This window comes from Triturus cristatus, chromosome 11, assembly GCF_964204655.1.
Source record: "Triturus cristatus chromosome 11, aTriCri1.1, whole genome shotgun sequence".
Lineage (NCBI taxonomy): Eukaryota > Metazoa > Chordata > Amphibia > Caudata > Salamandridae > Triturus > Triturus cristatus.
This window is the reverse complement of record NC_140594.1, coordinates 935136817-935159961: the sequence shown is the minus strand read 5'-3', so window position 1 is coordinate 935159961 and position 23145 is coordinate 935136817. Positions and strand designations below refer to the sequence as shown.

General features: G+C 44.3%; 1 protein-coding gene across 3 annotated transcripts in view; it reads right to left on the bottom strand.

Annotated features, from left to right (window-relative positions):
* AMER3 (APC membrane recruitment protein 3) overlaps positions 1–23145 on the bottom strand; it is a 298671-nt gene that overhangs the window by 230749 nt on the left and 44777 nt on the right. Inside the window, exon 2 of one of the 3 annotated variants that reach the window (XM_085634933.1) lies at positions 19072–19289. The exons of 1 other annotated variant lie outside the window; for it this stretch is intronic. The gene's annotated coding sequence lies outside the window, so the exon portion shown is untranslated. Of the gene's footprint in view, positions 1–19071; positions 19655–23145 lie in introns of those variants that run through there. One more of the 3 variants, XM_085634934.1, reaches the window with a different exon arrangement.

Here is a 23145-nt window from a genome sequence, read left to right as displayed (position 1 = left end):
TTTCTTGCGGGCCCCAGTGACACAGACACACGGGTGACGGGAGGTGAACAGTGAGGGCTGGGTGCAGTAGGCCGGCGCTCTGTCTCCTCCTCCCTCTGTTCTTTTTACTCTCCCGCCCCTTCTCCCTTCCACCCACTCGCTCTCTGTCCCATTCTCACTTTCCTCCGTTCATTCTCACTACCTTTCTTTTTCTCTTAGACATGGCACACATACTTATGTTTCTTTTTTGTCTTGCAGGTTTTGTACGCTGCCCCCGGAGGAGTCCCACCCACTTCTTTCATGTTTTACTGTTGTTCAAATAAAGTTACATTTCCATTTATTTGTGTTGTGTTAATAAAAGTTATTTTTTTTTACCAATAAATAACTGAGTGTATGTGTCTTCATTTTCTGACAACACTTGTCTGTAGTTTATTGTGAAAATCGGCGGTTGATAGTAGGTTATAAGGGAAATTTTGTTTAATTTTCCGGTGCACCTACCAAATATAAACCAACAGACTATTACATAAATGAAGCCTGGGTAATTGTACAACGGCAAGAGTTCTATGAGTGTATCACTTTATAACACCATGAGTACTGCCCGTGTGATTTCAGAACCAATAAGGCACTGCCTAGGGCCACCGAGGCTTCAAGGACTGGCAAGGCCCACCCTGCATATTTAAATAAAGCCCAGGAGGTTACCGATCCCCGGTCTTGAGTTGGCCTCGAAGCCCCCGAACAATTCATAAACAATACCCGGGGAGGTGTCGATCCCCTAGTCTGCGAAACGTCTCGGTGCCCTCCCGCGCCTAATTTACATGTGAGATTAAGATCCCCAATGCTGCAGAGACCCCGCAATATAATAATAGGATTGGCCCCGGAAGATTACCTACCAGTGGGCTCATTTAAATGAACGGGTGAGACCCCGCGTAATTTTTTTTTCTTCCAATTTAACCATCCGGTTCTGCTTTATTGAAACGATACAAGGTTTTCCTCCTCTCGCTTCAATGAGGCAAACAATAATTTACTATCACAGGGTGCAAGCAATGCTACTGCCCTGTAATAGCAAACATAAATGTCCCGCGCTTGCACACCCCGGGACATTGTATGACCTGTGCCTGGGAGGTGGCGCTCCATGAGACCATGATGCTTTGTTTAATGCATAACTACAGAATCAGTATAAACTCATACTAACACTACTTGCACATGTGTGGTACAGCAACCATAGTGTAGTGAAGAGGCAGAGGAAGCACAAAATCAAAAAATATAAATCCTACCAGAGGTAGGAGCACATAGTTCGATCAGCCGACGACCCTGGGAAGAGTAGAAACAGATTCACCAAGAAAACGGGTCTTCAGCACACGACCCTAGGATGAGTAGAACCAAATTCACCAAGAAAACAGGTCTTCAGCACAACACAAGCAAGCGCAAAATCTTGGTGAGTGCTGCCTTCTTTTCACCTTCTCCCGCTTGTCACCAAATTTATGTAGTGAACAGGAAGACAGCAGTGGATCCGATAAGTAGATTTATTGCAGGAAAAGAAGACAGCTTAAACAGCCCCCAACAGGACCAGACACCAAGGCATTTGTCTTCTCCAGCACCGTGTACAAACTCCCCAAGATTCCCCTCATGACAGCCCTACATTCTAACATTACATACTTACATTATAGTATCGTTACAAACTAGCATTGTACTATGACTTACATTGAAATAGTACATAGAGCACATCACTTTTCAGGAATGAGCTCATGGTTTAATCCCCGAGTCTTCAGACCAGTAGGGGTGAGTAGTTCACTTCCCACTCCCTGTATAGTATAAATGCATACTAACAATACTTACAGTTATACTACAGCGGCCAGTATGCTACAGCGCACACAGCCCATCACTTTACAACAATCAACTTGGTTTGATCCCCGAGTCTTCACACTGGTAGGCGTAGTACTTCGCTTCCCACTTCCGGTATAATATAAACACACGGTAGAGCTCAGTAGTTCGCTTCCCACTCCCTGTATGGTATAAACGCCTACTAACACTACTTCCACAGGTATCCTACAAACACCAGAGCACATCACTTTACAGCAATGACCTCCCGGTTTAGGCTCTAGGTTTCTTACCCGACTGTAGCAGCATCTCATCTCAGCATCATGTCACTCTGAGCAACACCACACTTTCAGACCGGTAGGTGTGACTACTTCGCTTCGCTCTCCCCCACAGAGGTTACAGTGCTCCTATCCTCCTGTTTCCTACTCTTTTCGCCTTTTTTCCCCCTTACTCACTTCAATGGAATCACAAACTAGTGGCCAACACTTCCTAGTTGCAACCGCTCGCAGCGCTCACAACCAATAAGCAGCAAGCTCGTGCTTGTAACGCCTCAGCCAATCAGATGGCAGAATTCCCAAATATCGATATCTGTAAATTTCGATATTTCTCCAAAACTACTCAATGGATTTATACCAAATAAACAAAAGCATTCTTTCTAGACCAAGACCCTTCTGCCTGCCACATTTGGGGCAATTCCGTTCACCCGTTCGACCTGTAGCCTTGTCTAAAGTTTCCTATGGAAATTAACATGGAGAAAACTCGTTTTGGGACCTCCTTTTTTCTTGGCCCCCCCTTTGCGGATTACCCCCAAACTTCCCACATAGGAGCTGATATGAACAAAGAATTAGTCTGGAAAACTTCATGAAGATTCATCAAACAACGCCAAAGTTATAAGCAAAACAAAAAAATGCTCTTCCTATGGAAACTTGGTCCTAACTATAACTACCAAACTGGCGACCGCCAGTAGGTAATGTATATATATATATATATATATATATATATATATATATATATATATATATATATATATATATATATTATCCAAAGTTTTCCTTTTCTTGAGATGCACTCGCAGGGCAATGCCGCTGGATAGGGACAAGCGCTGGATGCCTGACACACTTATTAGAGCTCTGCCATCTCTGCCGACGCGTTTCGGGCTCACGCCCTTCTTCCTGGGCAGTTGAAACAAAGGAGGGCAAGCGGAAAACACCAGTAACATCCCCTTATTTATTAGGAAAACACGTGACAAGATACACACCAGGTGAGTCACGCTGTGGATTCTGGGACTGGTAGTCAATGTTGTCTCCCAAGTGGGTCGCCGCCCTCAATTGCAAATGAAAAATAAAGTTCTTTAAGGCCCATCAAATGTACAGCACATCCGCACTTGAAAATCGTCCAGCGTCACCCTGCTCCTGCAAATGCCGCCCCAATAAGCAGCAAGGGACCCACCAGGGTAATGTGAGGGTGCATGCTCGTGGCCACAGGCAGGGCCACATTACGAATTATCCAAAGTTTGCCTTTTCTTGAGATGCACTCGCAGGGCAATGCCGCTGGATAGGGCCAAGCGCTGGATGCCTGACACACTTGTATATATAAATATATATATCAGCAGCACTTCACGCCACCAGCATTCACAGATGAGAAGGCAGACCCGGAATTAGTGCCAAGAAAACGGGTTTATTTTCAGAATGCCCGCACCCCCGCCATAACGCGTTTCAGCCTCCTCCGAGATCTTGATCACATGACGCGTTTCTGAGCCATTTTTTCAATTTTAAAGTTACATAGAAAAGTTACATTTCCTGAGAGATAAATGAGCCCAATAACATCTGAGCCTCAAAATAATTGATCCCCACTATGGAGGTACCATACATATGTGCAAAATACGCAATAAATATTCATGTTTTCATAAATAAGAAAAATCAGACAACAATAAATATGATATTGAATTAATTAGTGGCCAATTAAGACTCTACTAAAAACTATGTCATAAAACCCATGGTGGTATAAAGGTATGGCTCATGTTCTATTTGCATAACCAAATTGCACACTTGCTATGTCAATATGTTATTGTGGGCTCAAGGATCCTGCCCAAGTGGGCACATGCTCATACATAACTTTTAAACATGTAAAGTGCTGGTGCTAAAAAATAATAATAAAAAACATGCGTGTTACCCTCTTTAAATTACAGCCGTAATTAAAAGAAGTAAATATTATACAATAAGAAATCTATGTTGATACATTAAAATACAAGAAAGGCGGTACCAATGCCAGCTAAAAAATACTGGATATAAGAACAGATATGCTTAAAGGCAGGTAAAGAAATCCTCACTGATGTTAAGACCATGTGGTGTTTTACAGTTAAGCTCCAGGATGAATTTAGTTTCCAATTTCCTAAGCAAATATTCCCGATTACCTCCCCTTCTAAGGGGCAAGCCAGTGTCCACCACGAAGTATTTCAAAAATTGTATTTTACTGTTGTGATGTTCCTGAAAATGTCGTGCCACCGGATAGGTGGCATCCTTGTTATTGATAGCTCTCATGTGCTGGAGTATCTGTTTGTGGACCTGCAGCTTTGTGCTTCCCACGTAGCGCCGGCCACACGGACACTCCAGCACATAAACTGCAAATTCTGTTGTGAAATTCAAGAATTTGGTGATGGCAACAGGCTTAGGTTTGAAGGGAGTGGTATATGTTTTAGTATTCAAACCTTGTTTTCAGGCTTTGCAAGTGGCACACTTATCCTGTCATGCTGCCCAACCACTTTTTGGTCATTTTCACCTCAGGGCTACTCTTAACAAGGGCATTGCTCATGGAGCGAGCTTTCCTGTAGGAAATGTTTGGAGTTGCTGTCAAGGAGTTTCCTAAGACAGGGTCATTAAGTACCAGAGGCCAGTTATTATTGACAATTTTGCAGAGAGTTTTATGTTGGCGATTAAATGTTAATATTAATGTGGATTGCTCCAATGTAGGTTCATTCCTAGAATTGTCCTTAGATTTTTTGCAGTGTTTAGGCATTAATGTTGCTGTACGTGGTTGTTTGTTAGCCTTCTCAATAGCCATGGTGACCACCTCTTCTGAATATCCCCTCGCTATGAACCTATCCCTGCTACCCTTTTGAGCCTGCAAGCAGTCAAGGTCCATGCAGCAAATCCTTCTGATCCGTAGCATCTCCCCATAGGGGATGCTATTGATCAGATGGCTGGGGTGGTGGCTAGAGGCAAGCAAATCAGTGTTGCCTGCAGATGGCTTCCTATGTAGGCGAGTTTCCAATTTACAGTCCCCAACATATATCTCAACATCTAGAAACACTATGCTGGTTTTGCTCATCTGAGCTACAAACTATAAGTTTAAGTTGTTGTTATTAATCTCAGATACAAATATTTGCGCATCACTTTCACTTCCTTTCCAAATTAAAAACAGATCATCGATGTACCTATACCAGCAAAGGACATGCCTGTCTAGGGTTTCTCTGTGCGTTGCCATGAGGACCCGCTCCTCCCACATGCCCATGAGTAAACAGGCGTAACTGGGAGAAAAGCAGGCCCCGATGGCAACACCCCTGACCTGCCGGAAGATCTGATTGAGAAAAAGGAAAAAATTGTTTTCTAGACAAAAGGAGATCATATCTAGTAACATCCTATTATGTGCAGCTTGTTGCAAGGGTCTGGTATTCAAATAGGATTCAGCTGCTTTGATTCCATCATGATTATGTATGCTCATGTGCAATGAGGTGACATCAAGTGTTATAAGTACATAGTCAGGTTCCCAGTTCACATTCTGTATTTTACGCAGGAAGTCCCCCGTGTGTTGGACAAACGATGGGAGCTTCCTGACGTGGTCCTGAAGGAAGAAGTCCACGTACTTGGAGGTGTTTTCCAATTGGCTACCCTTGGCTTAAATAAGGAGCCTCCCCGGTGGTTTTTGCATATCTTTATGTATTTTGGGGATAAAATAGATAGCTGGTATAATAGGGTAGTCCACTTTTAAAATTTGTAATTCTTGCATGTTGAGCAGACCTGCTGATTTCCATGCCAATAGTCTACTATTGAAATCACCCCATGCACACTTAACAGCTTGGATGGTATTTCTTTTATAGCAGTTACAGTCATTTAGTTGTAACAGGGCCTCTTCCATATAGAGGTCACGTGGCCACATGACCACATTTCCACCCTTGTCTGACTGCCTAATAATGATATTTTCATCTCCTTGTAATTTTTTAAGTTGAGAGTAAACATGATCTTGTTTGGTGTACTTTCTTTGAGACCGCATGCTTGAACAATAAAGTCCACATTGTCACGAAGCATTATAGAACAAAACTTAGATTTGGGTCTAAAATCGGTTCGTGCCACTGTTCCAACTTGTATGTCAACCGCATCATTATCCTCATATATTGGGACTGTGTATTGTTCATCGAGGAGTTGTTGTAGGTCCCTCAACAAGGCACCATCGCCCACTGACATTGACGGGCTCACCACTCCTTCCTCTGGTGGATTTTGTGTTATTGTACCATCTCTGCTGCATATTGCTTGAGTAGCATGGTATTTTCACAATTTGATCTTATGCACAAATTTGTACAAATCTATCCTCGTTTGTGCATAGTCAATGTCTGTCAAAGGGCTGAATGAAAGTCCCAATGCCAAAGTTTTTCTTTCTTCTTCACTGGGAGGCATTTTTGTTAATTAATGACTGGAGTCCATTGTATCCTTCATCGTCTGTTCCATCTTCTGTTTACCGGTTTTTTGTTGCCTGGCTTGTTTCTGTTTTCTGTGCTGACTTCTTGCCTGTCTTTTTTGGTTGCCTCGTTTCTTTCCTTGGGTGCAATAGAGTTCTGACCTCATGGGCGCAAAGTTTGTATTCTGACTCTCCGAATATAATCCAATTCTTGGCCCAGGGAAGGTTTTGTAAACCCCAACCCCCGATTTGGGGCTTGATCGTTGTCGGAGCTACTGTCTATGGCTGAACTCAGGTCGGACACAGACGTTGAGGCTTGCATATCTCTGCTTGCACTGGGTTGTGATATATCATGGGCCTCTGAAGATTTTGCTAGCTCCACCGCATCATATTTTTTCGCAAAGGTGAATACGCGCCCTTGCTCGTAATCCACCTTATCTCTTTGAAACTTGTAGGCTTTGCGTCTTTTTATTACATCTTCATCCCTCTGCAGTCGATTAATCATTTCCTCCTGATATTTTTGGCATGTATATATATAAATATATGTATAATATCTACTGGAGGTCGCCAGTAGATAGTTATAGTTAGGACCTAGTTTCAATGGGAAAATCGTTTTTTGTTTTCCCAATAACTTTGGCGCCAGTTGATGAATCTTCGCGAAATTTTCAAAACTTATGGCCAGCTCCAGTCAGCTCCTATCCTTAAAGTTTCGGGGTGATTTGCCAAGCGGGGGCCGAGAAAAAACGGGTGTCCCAAAACATATTTTCCCCATGTTATTTTCCATAGGAAACTTTAGACACGGCTACAGCCCGAAATGCTGAACGGAATTACACCAAATTTGGCAAAAAAGGTAGCCCTTGGTTCAGAAAGAGCCCTTTTTGTTAAATGGTGTAAATCCATTCAGTAGTTCCTGATATATTAAAAAAATAAAAAGTTTTGATATCTTGGCGAAGCCTAACCCTCCGAGCATGAGCTTGGCTCTAATTGGCTGCCAACACTTCAAACCAGGAAGTAGTGGCAGCCATCTTGTACTCAGATGGAGGGATAAATAAGAGTGGGGGGCAGTAAATACAAGCATCGGCATCTCGCCAGGAAAATGTGAAAACTTTTGAGAAGTTCTTGCGCAGGTACTTATCTTTGGGTGTCTATTGTCTCGGCTTTCCAGCGGCGCTGGGAGTGCGCCCCCACCCTTTAACTTGAAGCCTCTCGGCAGTGAGGGGCTGACGGTGATAGAGTGCCGCAGTCAACTCACTCTCTCAAGCTGCCCCGGCAGCTTTTTCATAATATTATTGTAAGCGGCTATGAGAAAGGCCCGGACGCGCGCTAATTAGTAGGACACATAACCCCGGGGCGGGCGGGAGGTGGTGGTGGGAGCCGGGGATGGGGTTGCCGCGGATACGCTGTCAGTCACAAGTCACAAGCTCCCTGGACTTGCAGCGAAGCATATGCTTGCCAAACACTGAGTGATTTTTTCATCAAAACACTAGTGTCGACCCTCAATATCAATATTTTTACCAACACGCTGAGAACGTGGAGCGCCTTGAGGCCATCCTATTGCACTATAATGATATCAACCTGGAACCCTAGCGCAGAGAAACCCAGCAGGATGATAGCCGCAACGGACCTGAGACTGTTTAAAGAGCTCAGGTGCTTAGCAAACAGTGTGCTACACAACATTCGGTAATGTAGCACACACACATTCGGATGAAGATACGGTTCCCTGTGCTGTGACATGCTATGTAGGGTATGAGAGTGCCGTACAGGTGACCCCTGCCACATATTGACTCACAGGGAAGAGGTTTGGACTGACGAGCGCAGACCTTGGGCTCTTAGACCGTGTGAGGGTGGCAGGGCCATGAGAAAGAAAACCCGGGCAGACCGCCTCCGAGCCACCTACGCACCCCAATGTGCCCACTAATATTCTGGGCGGGCTTTCCCCGTGGAGCGGAGGCTTCTGTCGAAACATGGGCGCACGTGGCAGCTCTCGTGTCATCACGACAGCTAGCAATGACATCACGACAGCCTTGGATGGCTTCGTTACATCAACCCTTCATTCAGATCGCAAGCGTGTTTAATGGCACTGTAAATGTAAGGCACCATTTCATAACAGCAATTGATATAACTACTTCACAGTATCGCGACATTTATCAAAGCATTGTGAAATTAACCCATATCACAACCGATAGTGATGACATAAATAATTTATTATATCACAACAGTTATCGACGACATCATCAGAACAGAAATAATTATGTCACACAATCATAGCCATGATACTTCTATCTTACGGCTACCAATGACACCCTAACTGAAATTATTCATAGATCAGCAGCTATCGATGGCATAATTAAGATCAGTGTCTATAATGTCTAAATATGTGTCTTTGCAGTTAGGAACGAAGTGCATGTGAGCGAGCAGCGTGTGTTTATATGAGTTTGGAATATATATTACGTTTACGTGTCTATGTGCGCATGCAATGTGTGCCTATATGGGGTTGGGAATAGTTGTGTGTGCCTCTATGGGGTTGGGAATGGTCAGTGTGTGTGCTCGTGCAGTGTGTGTGGCTATATAGGGTTGGGAATGATCTGTGTGTGTGTGCATGCAGTGTGTGCCTTTATGGGGTTGGGAATGGTCTGTGAGTGTGCTCGTGCATTGTGTGCCTCTATGGGGTTGGGAATGGTTTGTGTGTATGTGCAGTGTGTGCCTTTATGGGGTTGGGAATGGTCTGTGAGTGTGCTCGTGCAGTGTGTGGCTCTATGGGGTTGGGAATCGTTAGTGTGCAGTTTGTGGCTTTGGGGAGAATGGTCTGTGAGTGTGCGTCAGGTTAGCACCTATGGGGCTGGGAATGGTTTGTGTGTGTGCTCGTGCAGTCAGAGCCTATGTGAGGTTGGAAATTACCTGTGCATGCGTGCATGTATGCCTACATGGGGTTGGGAATTATCTGTGTGTGTACGTGCAGTGATCTGTATGTGCACATGCCATCTCTGCCTACATGGGGTAGGAAATGGCCTGTGTTTGCATGTGCAGTGTGTGCATACACAGGGTTGGGAATTTTTAGGTTGTACATGGGGCGAGGGTGTCTGCAGACGGCTGCATTTAGGGGTCTGGGAAGGTGCCTAGAGACAACATGTGTATCTTTGTGGTACTTTGCACAGGCAATTTTGTCTGTGTGGACTGTGGACGTGAATCTCTCGCTATGTGCTTGTGTTTGGGGCCACTCTATGGGTCTTGTGTGCATGAGAGGTGGAGGGGCCAGCGCGTACCCGCGAATCCGCGCGCTGCACAGTGCATGTACATTCTAGGGAGGACTGGTAACATAACATTTTGTGTCAGGGTGAACGGAATACTCGCAATCTGGGGTACTCGAGCTAGAATGAGGGCCCCCTCCCCTACCCCAGCCCCAGCGGAGGCAATGCTTTTGGAGTGCGGGGGGTGCATTCATCACAGCCCCTTCTCTTTCTTTTTCTCTTTCTTTTTCTCTCTTTCTCTTTGTTTCCCTTGCGTTCTTTCTTTCTCCATGTCGCTCTTTCGCCGCCTCTCTCTTTCTCTCTCTCTCTTTCGCTCTCTCCTAGTCTTTCTCTTTGTTTTCCTTTCTCTCTATGTCGCTCTTTCTCCCCCTCTTTATCATTGTTTCTCTCTCTCTCTTTCTCTCTCAGTATCGTTCTCTTTGTTTTCCTCTCTCTATATGTTGCTCTTTCACTCCCCTCTTTCTCAGTGTTTCGCACTCTCTCTCTTTCTCTCAGTCTCTTTCTCTTTGTTTCCCTCTCTCTCCCTTTGTCACTCGTCCTCCCTCTCAGTATTTCCCCCTCTCTCTCTATCTGTCTCTCACCATCTATCTTTCGCTCTTTCTATCTGTATCTCTTCCCACTCCTCTCTCTCTCTCTCATATCATCACCTCTCGATATCTCCTCACCTTCTTGTGCAGCCTCAACCTTCCCATACCTTCCCTTATCTTCACTCCTCCCCCGCCCTCCTTCTCCACCTTCTATTCCACTCTCACTCTCCTCCCCACGGTCTACCGTCCACCCAGTTCTCCTTACTTTTTCTGTACTACACTCCCACTCCCCCTGCCTGTCCTTACCTCACAGCTGGAAAAATGCGAGGAGCCGGTGCAATATGAACCACCTGCAGCCCACTCTCTCTCTGCATCTCCTCAGCGGTTCCCTCCATCCCTCCCTCACCGCCTCCTCCACTCTTCGCAACATCTCACACTCTCGCCTAGCTTTCCTATTGCTGGGCGCACCCTCTTTTCTGGGCTGTCCTCCGCCCCCCTTTCAGGTCACCCCCAAACCAAGCATTTTTTGTTTGCCCAATAACTTTGGCGCCGACAGACGAATCTTCGTGAAATTTTCAAAACTTATGCCTCCTCCGGTCAGCTCCTATCCTGAAAGGTTCGGGTGATTTGCCAAGCGGGGGCCGAGAAAAGAAGGGGGTCCCAAAAAGTGTTTTCCCCATGTTATTTTCCATAGGAAACTTTAGACACGGCTACAGCCTGAACTGCTGAACGGAATCACACGAAATTTGGCAAAAAGGTAGCCCTTGGTTCAGAAAGAGCCCTTTTTTGTTAAATGGTGTAAATCCATTCAGTAGTTCCTGAGATATTAAAAAATAAAGAGTTTCAATATCTGGGTGGAGCCTAACCCTCCGAGCACGAGCTTGGCTCTAATTGGCTGCCAACACTTCAAACCAGGAAGTGTTGGCAGCCATCTTGTACCTCAGACAGAGGGTCAAATAAGAGTGGTGGGCAGTGAATACAAGCATTGGCATCTTGCCAGGAATATGTGAAAACTTTTGTGAAGTTCTTGCTCAGGTACTTGACTTTGGGTGTCTTTTGTCTCGGCTTTCCAGCGGCGCTGGGAGTGTGCCCCCACCCTTTAACTTGAAGCCTCTCGGCAGCATGGGGCTGACGGTGATAGAGTGCCACAGTCAGCTCGCTCTCTCAGGCTGCCCCGGCAGCTTTTTCATAATATTATTGTAAGCGGCCATGAGAAGGGCTCGAACGCGCGCTAATTGGTAGGACACATAATCCCAGGATGGGCGGGAGGCGGTGGTGGGAGCCGGGGATTTATTTATTTATTTAATGCATTTTTATAAAGCACGGACTTTACCCGAAGGTGTCAGAGCTCTGTACAATAGAACCAGTTATGTTACATGAGAGAAATGTTACAAAATAGAACGTTACAAAAATAGCAGGACACAGTATCAACCACAGCAGGCAAGAGGAGGTAGGGAAAAACATAGAAGGCAAGAACACAATATCAAACACAGCAAGCAAGGAATGTACAAAAAAACATTACAAATTTACAATGACTAACGAACTTCCTGGCGGGGTCTGAGAATGAAGGAATTAGTTCTGAAAGTGCTCCTCCTGCCTGCCCCGTGTGGTCTGTTGTGAGGCCCCTTCCCCTGAACTCTCTTGTCTGTGCCCAGGTCCTGACCCTCCCTTCTATCCTCCATGGTCCTTTGTGCATGCCCCTGCACCCTCCTTCTTGCCCATCATAGCCATTGTGCTGCCACTAACCCTCTTGCTTGCCATGCATGGTCTTCTGTGCTGCCATGGCCCCTCACACCTTCCCTGTGTGGTCAGCTAGCTGCCCCTGACCCCCTCCCACCTTCCCTCCATGGTCTGTGTGTATGCCATCATAGTCTCATTGTTGCTCTCCATGGTGTGTCTTGTTTCTAGTGCCCATCCTGCCTGACCTCCATGGTCATCTTGCTGCTCCTGCCCTGCCCCCTTGCCCCCAGCCCTCTGTTTCCATGTGCAGACCCCTATTCCCTCCCTCCTGACTTGTCTGTTCCATTGTAATGCCCCTGATCCGTCCCTCCTGCCCTTTATGGTCTGTTATGCTGCAGCTTTCTCTCCTGTCTGTCCATTATGGTCAGCTAGCTACCATTGCCTCTGTCCCCTCTGTTCTCTGTTGTCCATGTGCATGGTCCTGTCCCCTCCCTATTGCTTTCTATGGATTGTTGTGCTGCACTCCCGTCCCACATGCGCTGTGTGGTGTATTGTGCTGCTGCAAACCCTGATGCCTGCCCTGTAGGGTCAGTTTGGTGCACCTCTCCATGTCCCTCCTGTCCTCTGTTATCCGAGTCCATGTTCCTACCCCAATTCCTCCTGCCTACCATGATCCAATGTACCATACTTGCGAACATTTTGAACTTGGTAAGAGGGAGATTTTGAAAAAAACTGGGGTATTGATTTTCCCCTTTGAGTTACATTGAAAAAGAGGAGATTGTAGACAGGAGACAGATCAAATAAAGCCCATTTGAGCTTAAAAACATTGGACGTTTCCTGGCTGAAAAGGGTCTGTTGGCATGTATGGTTGTTCTACCACTGCCTCTTCCTTCTGCCCACAATGGTCTATTATATTGCCACAGCCTCTCTTGCCAGTCCTGTATTGTTGGTTTGTTGCCCCTGCCCCCCTTTCCACTGCCCTCCATAGTCTGTTGTGCTGCCACTGCCCTTCCTGTCTGCCCAGTGTGGTCAAATTGTTGCCTCTGCACTCTCCTACCTGCCTTCAATTTTCAGAGTCCGTGCCACTGGCCTCTGCCTCTCAACAGTATCCCAATGAACAACTAGATTGCTAACATTCTATATTTATTACAAAAGTGTGGAACGCCTGACGTCATCTTGATGTAATCAAAACTGTAATACCTAGAGTATTTCCTTTAGAAATTACATATATGAGAGGGTCTTATTTGCATCAAGATTATGGTTAGTGCTCTAAAAAACTAAAATGAGGACATATTTTCTGAGTTTTCAAATAGCGACAAAGAACTTTTAAATTATTTGTAATCTTTATGTTTTTTTATCCAGTTGACCACTTGATTAAATGTTGCACATAGGGGAGAGGATGTGGTGTTACTTCCAGAGCTGCAGACTTTGCAACTGGGGAACCAGGTTGGAGTTTCTGCTTCAGCTCAACATTCTGTGATTCTGGTCAAATCACTTAATCTCCCCATGTCTCCAACCAAAATGAATTTCATCTTGTGTGATGTAACCAATGCTCATGTAAAGCACTCCAATACCTGACAAGTGTGCACTATATAAAACTGCAAACACACAGAAAATAAGTCTTTTGCACACTTCTGTCATTGGGCTACATCTGGGCTACATCTGGGTGATATTTGTGCTGCATTTGGGCTCTTTTGTCTCTGGTGGCCATCTTGGGAGATTTATTTGTTATGAAGTTTCCTAATTTCCTCATTTACTGCAGTCTCCTCAGTAGGAAATGCTTTCAGTTTTTTACTTTGATTCCATCAAGAAGGTATTCAGATATGTCACACATTTGCCATAAATTCTGAATGTTAGCACTCTAGTTGCTCATTAGATCACTGTAGTAAAGCTACTGCTCACCACGGAAGTCTGCTGCTAGTATTAAAAGTGCATGTTTCAGTCTGCATATCAGAATATTTTAATGAAATAGAAGTGGATTTGAGAAGTCACTCAAAATGTGCCCTAATTTTTCTTTCTTCAGCACTAATCATAATTTCTATGGCAAAATGAACCCCCTCATTGTGTTCCTTTTTAAATTAAATGTTTTAAGTGTTACCAGTTTATTCCAATCAAGATGGCTTCAGGTGTGCCATACTTTTGTCATAAGTAAGACAGTAAGCGCTCTAGTTGTTCTTAAGAACACGCTGGGACATTCTGTCATTGGGCTATACTTGGGATACATCTGGGTGATATTTGGGCTACATTTGGGCTCTTTTGTCTCTGGTGGCCATCTTGGGAGATTTATTTGTTATGAAGTTTCCTAATTTTCTCATTTACTGCTGTCTCCTCAGTAGGAAATACTTTCAGTTTTTTACTTTGGTTCCATCAATAAGGCATTCAGATGTGTCACACATTTGCCATAAATTCTGAATGTTAGCACTCTAGTTGCTCATTAGATCACTGTAGTAAAGCTACTGCTCACCAGGGAAGTCTGCTGCTGGTATTCAAAGTGCATGTTTCAGTCTGCATGCCAGAATTGTTTTATGAAATTGAAGAGGATTTGAGAAGTCAAAATGTGCCCTAATTTTTCTTTCTGCAGCACTAATCATAATTTCTATGGCAAAATGAACCCCCTCATTTTGTTCCTTTGTAAATTAAATGTTTTAAGTGTTACCACTTTATTCCAATCAAGATGGCTTCAGGTGTGCCATACTTTTGTCATAATTAAGACTGTTAGCGCTCTAGTTGTTCGTTAGAACACTCTGGGACATTCTGTCATTGGGCTATACTTGGGCTACATCTGGGTGATATTTGGGCTACATTTGGGCTCTTTTGTCTCTGGTGGCCATTTTGGGAGACTTATTTGTTATGATGTTTCCTAATTTCCTCATTTACTACAGTCTCCTCAGTAGGAAATACTTTCAGTTTTTTACTTTGATTCCATCAAGAAGGCATTCAGATGTGTCACACATTTGCCATAAATTCAGAATGTTAGCACTCTAGTTGCTTATTAGATCACTGTAGTAAAGCTACTGCTCACCAGGGAAGTCTGCTGCTGGTATTGAAAATGCATGTTTCAGTCTGCATGTCAGAATATTTTAATGAAATAGAAGAGGATTTGAGAAGTCACTCAAAGTGTGCCCTAATTTTTCTTTCTGCAGCACTAATCATACTTTCTATGGCAAAGTAAACCCCCTAATTTTGTTCCTTTTTAAATTAAATGTTTTAAGAGTTACCACTTTATTCCAACCAAGATGGCTTCAGGTGTGCCATAAGTTTGTCATAAGTAGGACTGTTAGCGCTCTAGTTGTTCTTTAGAACACTCTGGGAAGCTGCAGTAGAACACAAAGGAATCAACTGACAGTCTCTGCCCTTGTTTGATGTACATGTTTTACTGAGAATGTCAGACTTCATTCTCACATAACTGAGAAAGATAATGTGAATTTACAGAAAATATGCTCTCAGTTTAGCCTATAGATCACCTTCGAAGCCTCTGTGGGAAAAGCATGAGAAAATAGTTTTCTCTCAAACATGATTCATGATATCACAGCAGAAGGCTTTTTCACATGGTAAAATCACCTTAGAACACACCACAATTCCTAAAATGAGTATGGTACTATTAACAAATGATTTATAATGTAACTAAAGTCTTAAAACCTTCTATTAACTGCAATGCTTTTTAATGAGGTGCTATCATGTATATTGGTCCCAAGATGGCTGCCAACACTTCTTGGATGAAGTGCCGACAGCCAATCAGATCTCACGATGAGATGTGTGGTTAGGCTCCGCTAAGATATATATGTGATTTTACTTTTGATTTTCTCAGGAACTACTGGACGGATTTACACCATTTAAGTAAAAGGCACAAGTCTGAACTGAGGACTACCTCTTTGCCAAATTTGGCGTAATTCCGTTCAGCACTTCGGGCTGTAGCTGCGTCAACAGGTCCCATGGGAAAATGCATGGGGAAAACGTGTTTTTGGACACTCCTTTTTTCTCGGCCCTCGCTTGACGAATCACCGTGAAATTTTTAGGATAGGAGTGGACCGGAGCTGGCCAAAAGTTTGGAAACTTTCGCGAAGATTCATCAATCGACGCCAACGTTATTCCAAATAGAATGTTGCGGATTTCCTATTGAAAATAGGTCCTAACGATAACTACCTACTGGCGACTGCCAGTAGGTAAAATATATATATTAATATATATGTATATGTACCTACTGGCGATCGCCGGTAGGTAGTTATAGTTAGTACCTTGTTTCTATTCAAAAAGCGGTTTTTCTATTGCCAATATCCTTTGCGCCGTTTAACGAATCTTCGCAAAAGTTTCTAAACTAATGGTCCCCTCAGGTCAGCTCCTGTCTTGAGAGTTTCGGGGTGATTCATCAAGCTAGGGCTGAGAAAAAAGGGGGTCCCAAAAAGCTTTTTCTCCATGTTAATTTTCATGGGAAACTTTAGACAACGCTACAGCCTGATCTGCTGACCGGAATTGCACCAAATTTGGTAAAAAATGTAGCTCTTGGTTCAGAAAGCGACCTTTTTTTAAATGGTGTAAATCCAGTCAGTAGTTCCTAAGAAGTACATATATAAAAGAAAGGACATCTGGTGACCGCAGTGGATCCACAAACCCTCCTGAGCACCAGCTTGACTCGGATTGGCTGCCAACACTTCAAACCAGGAAGTGTTGGCAGACATCTTGTGACTCTGTTGAAGCAAGTCACAAGGGAAAACATTAAAAAACGATTACAAACAAGAAAAGGGGGCAGGTTAGGAACACCCTGACCCCCTGGACCTGCTATGGGGGTCCCACAGGGACCCCGAGAGCCAAAAGAAGCATTTTTGAAAAACATTTTGGTAGGATTCATGTACAGTGCGCGAATCCCACCTAACTTTTTTTTTAAAAACAAAGTGCGGTCTCCAGCTCTGGGGACCGCCACCTCCCCTGGGCTTTATTTATAATTAATATGCAGGGGTTCCTGCCCCACACCCTGCCCCTTGGGCCGCCACCTCCCTGGGGCTTTAATGTTTAAATGCAGGTGGACGTGCACCCCCACACAGCCCTGGGCACCACTACTTCCCTGGGGCATTTATTAATAAACACACAGAGGTCCGTAGCGGACCCCTAGCCCTGGGGACTACCACCTCCAGCGGCCTCTAACCCTGTTGAAGGGGGGCAGCTCAGCCCCCCTCGCAGGATGCTTTATGGCCCTGGGGACCGCCACCCCAGAGGGCTGGCTCCAGAAATGTCCCGGGGTGCCCATCTCCGATACATTGCAGTTTGCTATGGCAGGGCGGGAGCATTGCTCACGCCCTGCCAGAGCAAACTCCTGCTTCACTTCATGGAAGCGCGAGCAGGAAACCTGCTCTAAGGTAGCTGCATGTTATCAGCTCCCTTTGCCCAAAAGCAATGCCGGCTCCCGCAGGAGGTAGGAAGCTGGCAGGGACCGTGGGGGCATTGGGGCGTCTCCCATGGTCCCCAACACAGAGGCTATGCTCTGGGGGTTGGGGTCCCCAGGACCAAAAATGGCCTGGGAGGGGGGCCACTCGGCCCCTCTCCCCTTTTTAATATTTTTTTTTAAAAAGGCCGGGCCCCAAGGGATGAGGTGCCCTGGGCCAAAAGTGGCCCAAGGAAGGGGGCCACGCAGCCCTCCTTCCATAAAAAAAGTTTTTGTCTGGCCCCAGGGGATGGGGTCCCTGGGGCTGTAAATGGCCTCGGAGGGGGCCGCACGACCCCCTCCCTTTTCAAAATATATATATTTTTAAATGGCTCAGGCCTCAGGGCATGGGGTCCCCGGGGCTCAAAAATGCACCTCCTGGGGCGTTCTGGGTTGGGGGATTAAGTCCCCTTCATTGGTGAGGGTCCTTAGGGGCCAACTAGCCCACCAGGTACCTCCAGTAAGCCCCACACAGTGGGATTGCTGAGAGGTGGTCCGAGGGCACGCCCCTTTTTATAACACTCTGCAAATTTGCCTCTTGGCACAATGCTGGTAGGGCGATAAGGTCCCCTTGTGACCTATGTAGGCATAGTTAGAAATTAGCATTTAAAAAACCTCATAAATTCACTGAGAAAAAAACACGTTTCAGAGACATTATGGTTAGGGATTAGCATTTAAAAAACCTTAGATATTCACTGAGAAAGCCATAGGTGTCAGGGACATTATGGTAAGGTTGACATTTCACTTGTACAAAACCAGAGAAATTCAGCCGTTATAGTTATCTAGGCTAACTATAACTCGAGCCCCTGCAATGCACTACTGATGACATCACTCATGACATGGTCAGTGACATCACAGATGACATCACTGAAGACATTTCAAATGACATCACTGATGACATCATCCTCTTAATATCTGATGCACCTCCTCACACCCTAATATAACTTTTCATACACCCACTCTAAAATACAGACTACCATTTTTGAAACCATAGACACACCAATACCAGTTAGTATATACCCACTCACTGATTCATAGGTCTACAAACACATCCACTCACTCACCCATGCAGTTACTCGCAGTCACTTATCAATACAGCCACTGATATATGCACTCATATATCCAAACAGACACTCACACACCGCCACTCACCCATCGAGTTACTCACACACCTAGTCAGTGACCCAAAGAATCAATCACACTGCCATTTACTCACCTATACAGTTATGCACAAACCACCTCACATATTTTATATATAGTAACACATACTATCTCATTCACCAACCTGTATCCAATACTGCAGGCTTAGAAAATACTTTACATGTATGTATAAACTGTCGGGTAATTTTACGGCGTAATTTCAATGTAGAAGAAGGTTTAGTAAATGGAGAAAGGGGAAAAGTTGTTGATTTTGTAAAATTTCAGAACAGAGATGGAATAGAATTTTGGATTATAAAATTTGAACAGATCAAAGAGGTAAGACAGATTGAGCGTTCTGTTGTACGTATTTTGCTAGTAAGATGTCATGCTTTCTGGGCTGTGCTGCCCGAAACCGCGCTTGGAGCCCCGCCTGTGATCGCCACAGAGAACCCCACCCACTGACTCCTGTCAACTGGAAAGGCAGCGTCAGAGCAGGATAAAGGGAGGGGTCTGCAAGGGAAACGCGCTTCGCGTTCCATTACAGACATCACCAGGCCCTCACATTTTGCTTTGTGTCTTCTAGGGCACTTACCTGTTGCTTGTCTTGTGGTCTCGTTGAGTTGGTGCGGTGTTATGCTTGTCTCCTCAGCTCCCTGGTAGCTCCTGTCATTTCCGAGTTAGTGGAGGCTCTTCTGGGGCTTCCAGTGTCTTCGTGTCTCCGTTGCCGGCTGGCAACATTGTTTTCTTTTTGATTCCCTTATGAGCTGCAAGGTTTAACTCCTTGGTGTCCTGCTGCCCTGCTGCCTGCTTCTGTAACAGGGAAGAAAAAAGTATAGTTATTTTGTTATTGAGGGAGTTTGCTTTTCGTCTCCCACTGCCCTCAGAGGGCTGTGTTCCTTGTGGATAGTGGGTTGTTATTTCCGGTTCCCTCCTGATTGCTTTGAATCTCGTCACCCTGCAAGATAGTGAAAAGAGAAACTGTATTTTGTAATCTATTGTTGTTTCACTATATTCTTATAATTTGACCCTGCACTTTTTGCACCATTTTTATTTCCTCTTCTGTCTCTTGATATGGGAAATTAGTTTTTGGGGTTTTCCCAGGTTCAGGTGAGATAGACCCCTTTTTTCCATGGGTCTTCTTAAATCTCTTACGGTGATTGTTAATTAGGTTTGTATGCTTCACCTTTCATTCTTGTTTATGGCTAAACTTCTGTAGTCCACATATACAACGTGTGAATGTTTGTTTTCTAGATACCATGTGTGTTTTTACACTTTGATCGTGAATGTTTTAAGCATAGAAATAACACAGTGTTCTGCAGGTATAATATCATATTAGAGATATATGTATACTCATACAGCAGGCTGTTTAGAGAAAAGAACGTACATACCTTTTGTGTCTTTCTCCATCAGACGCCTTGGTGATACCCATCGGATGTCCCAGGGGATTCTACTCCTTCTTCCTTTCCTTGTTTTGTTTCCCCTGTTTCCCCAACCTTCCCTCTTTTGCTTTGACCTTATAGGGCAGAGAAGATGGGTGAGGAAAGCAGGGACCTAACATCGATTCCTTTAATTGCCCCCCTGCAGAAAATTCAGCTGAGCCCGACATAAAAGATTTGCATGTTCGGAGAAAAGAGTTTCCTATGTCTTTAGCTTATGCAGTAACTATTCATAAATCTCAAGGTTTAAGTATAGACAGTGCTTTTGTAAAAACTGGAAGTACAGTGTTCAAAGAGGGAATGGCATACGTTGCATTATCTTGAGTAAGAACATTTTCTGGTTTGTATTTCAATGAGAAAAAGGTGAGTGCTGATGCAAATCGTGTAATAGAGTATAATCGTTTCAGAAGACTTTATACACCTGATTTAGGTGAATATCCCAGAAACGTGTAGTGTGTCCAAAACAGAAATAAAAAAATAAGTGGGAGAATACGCAAAACCTTTTATCCGTGGTAATCAAAGTACTCCGTTTGTAGCTTGTCACGGGGTATCACTCGCTGATCAAAGAATGTAATGTTCAATGTAAATGTAGTGTACCCTGATAGGGTCCGTCCCCCTAGGCACTGCCAGACCCCCAATTTCTAGGGTCCGTCCCCCTAAGCACTGCCAGACCCCCAATTTCCGGGGTTGATTATATTCCAATGTTGCACAGAAATGAAAAGCCAAATGTTTTTCAGTGCTAGACGATGTTTTGTTATCTGTTATTGATATTCACTTCAAATCATTGCTTAGTTTCAGCAATGTTATGTAAATCCATTACATTATCAGATACAATCCTCTATCCTTTTTCTCCATCCCAATGCATTTCGGGCATCAAGCGCTTCGTCAGGGGATAGTTCTAAAGGGATACATATGATCAGAGTCAATGAGGTAAACCACACCATCATACAGTCCGTGGTTATCCGCCACACACGGGTGAGGTGATCAGTGAATCCGGGCTAATGTGGTGATTTGATTAAGCAAAAAGGCCTAATCCATGCGGTGAATATACTGGTATGCCGATGCAGTGAATCGATATCATGCCAAAAACATGCAGTATTTCATAGGGAAACAATGCCCACAGTCGTAATCATGCCGGTACCTTAAGGAGTAGCTTCCGAATCTAGGACGCAAATGGATGATGTTTGCATGAAGGTACTCCTTAAGGTACAGGCATGATTACGGCTGTGGGCATTGTTTCTCCATAAACTACTGCATGTTTTTGGCATGATTTAGGCACTTCATCTTCGTTGATATTAATTTACTACATCGATATCAACATACCAGTATATTCACCGCATGGATTAGGCCTTTATGCTTTATCAATTCACCACATTAGCCTGGATTTACCAATCACCTCACACGTGTGTGCCAGATAACCACAGACTACATTTACAAAACAGAAATATGTCAAACATTCAACTGAGATTGAAAAAAAGAAAATAATTGAAGAGAAACTTGAAGGTGTAAAAAAAAAGAAAATGGAAACTGTTGATGACATTGTAGAATATCAATTGGAAAATAGTTCAGGTATCAACTGTTATGCTAATGTGATTCTGAATGTTGTGTTTTATCTACAAGATCTTCATCATGAAATCATGGGAAATAATGAAAAAAGATTCTGTTCTTTACTACATCATGTATTTCATCAGTTGGTAACTGACAGAAGTAAAATCCATACTGCTTCTGGCCTTCGGTATCTTTTGGATATAGGCACTGGTTCATTGACATTTACTCTCAATATACAACACTTCCCCTGCACTTATGTAATCACCCAGGCACTACTATAGCACTGAACTATTCATTTAGGCACTACCCATGCACTCATTCATTCTCTCAGGCACTACCCATTTACTCATCCAATAACCCAGCTATTACTCTTACAGTCATCCTTTTACTCAGGCACTACCCATCCACGCATACTCTTAAAGAGGAACTACCTATACACACATCAATTCAATCAGGCATTACCTACACAATTGCACAATCACCCAGGCACTACTTTTGCACTCAACGATTCACTCAGCCAATACCCATGCACTCATCCATTCCCTCAGGTACTACCGATACACTCATTAAATGACCCACAGATTACTCTTGCAGTCATCCTTGTACTCAAGCACTAGCCATGCACTAATCTAAGCAGGCAGATATTACTCTTGCACTCATGAATTCACTCAGGCACTACCAATGCACATATCCAATCAGCCAGGCAGTACTCCTGCACTTATGCAATCACCTAGGTACTACCCATGCACTCATGCAATTAAGGAGGCACTACATATACACACATCTAATTAATCAGGCATTACCTACGCAGTCATGCAATCACCCAGGCACTACTCTTGCACTCAACCATTCACTCAAGCGCTATCCATGGACTTATCCATCCACTCAGGCACTACACATGCACTCATCCAATCACACAGGCACTGCAAGTTGTACTAATCCATTTACTCAAGTACTACCCATGCACTCATCTATTCTGTCAAGCATTGCCCATGCACTCATGCAATGACCCATGCATTAGCATTGCACTCATGCTTTCACTCAGGTATTTCCCATGCACTCATATAATCACCCAGGCACTACTCCTGCACTCATGCAATCACCCAGGCACTACCCCTGTACTCATGCAATCACCGACATACTACCCATATACTCATACAATTACTCAGGCACTACTCTTGCACTCAACCATTCTCACAGGCATTACCCATGCACTCATTTAATGACCCAGGCATTACTCTTACAGTCATCCTTTTACTCAGGCACTACCCATGCACTGATGTAATCACCCAGACATTACCCTTGGAGTCATAAACTCACTCAGGCAGTACTTATGCACTCATCCAATCACCCAGACAGTACCTCGCCACTTATACATTCACCCAGGCACTACCCATGTATTGATGTCATCACTCAGGCACTATTCTTAAACTCAACCACTCACTGAGTCACTACCAATGCACGCTTTCCATGATGTAGGCATTAGCCTTGCACTCATACTTTTACTCAAGTACTTCTCACACACTCGTACAATCACACAGTCATCACCCTTGTACTCATGCAATCCCATAGGCACTACCCATGCACTCATGCAGTCACCTAGGCACTACCTATGCACTCATCCATTTCCTCAAACACAACTTATGCATTCATCCATTCGCTCAGGTATTACCAAAGTACTC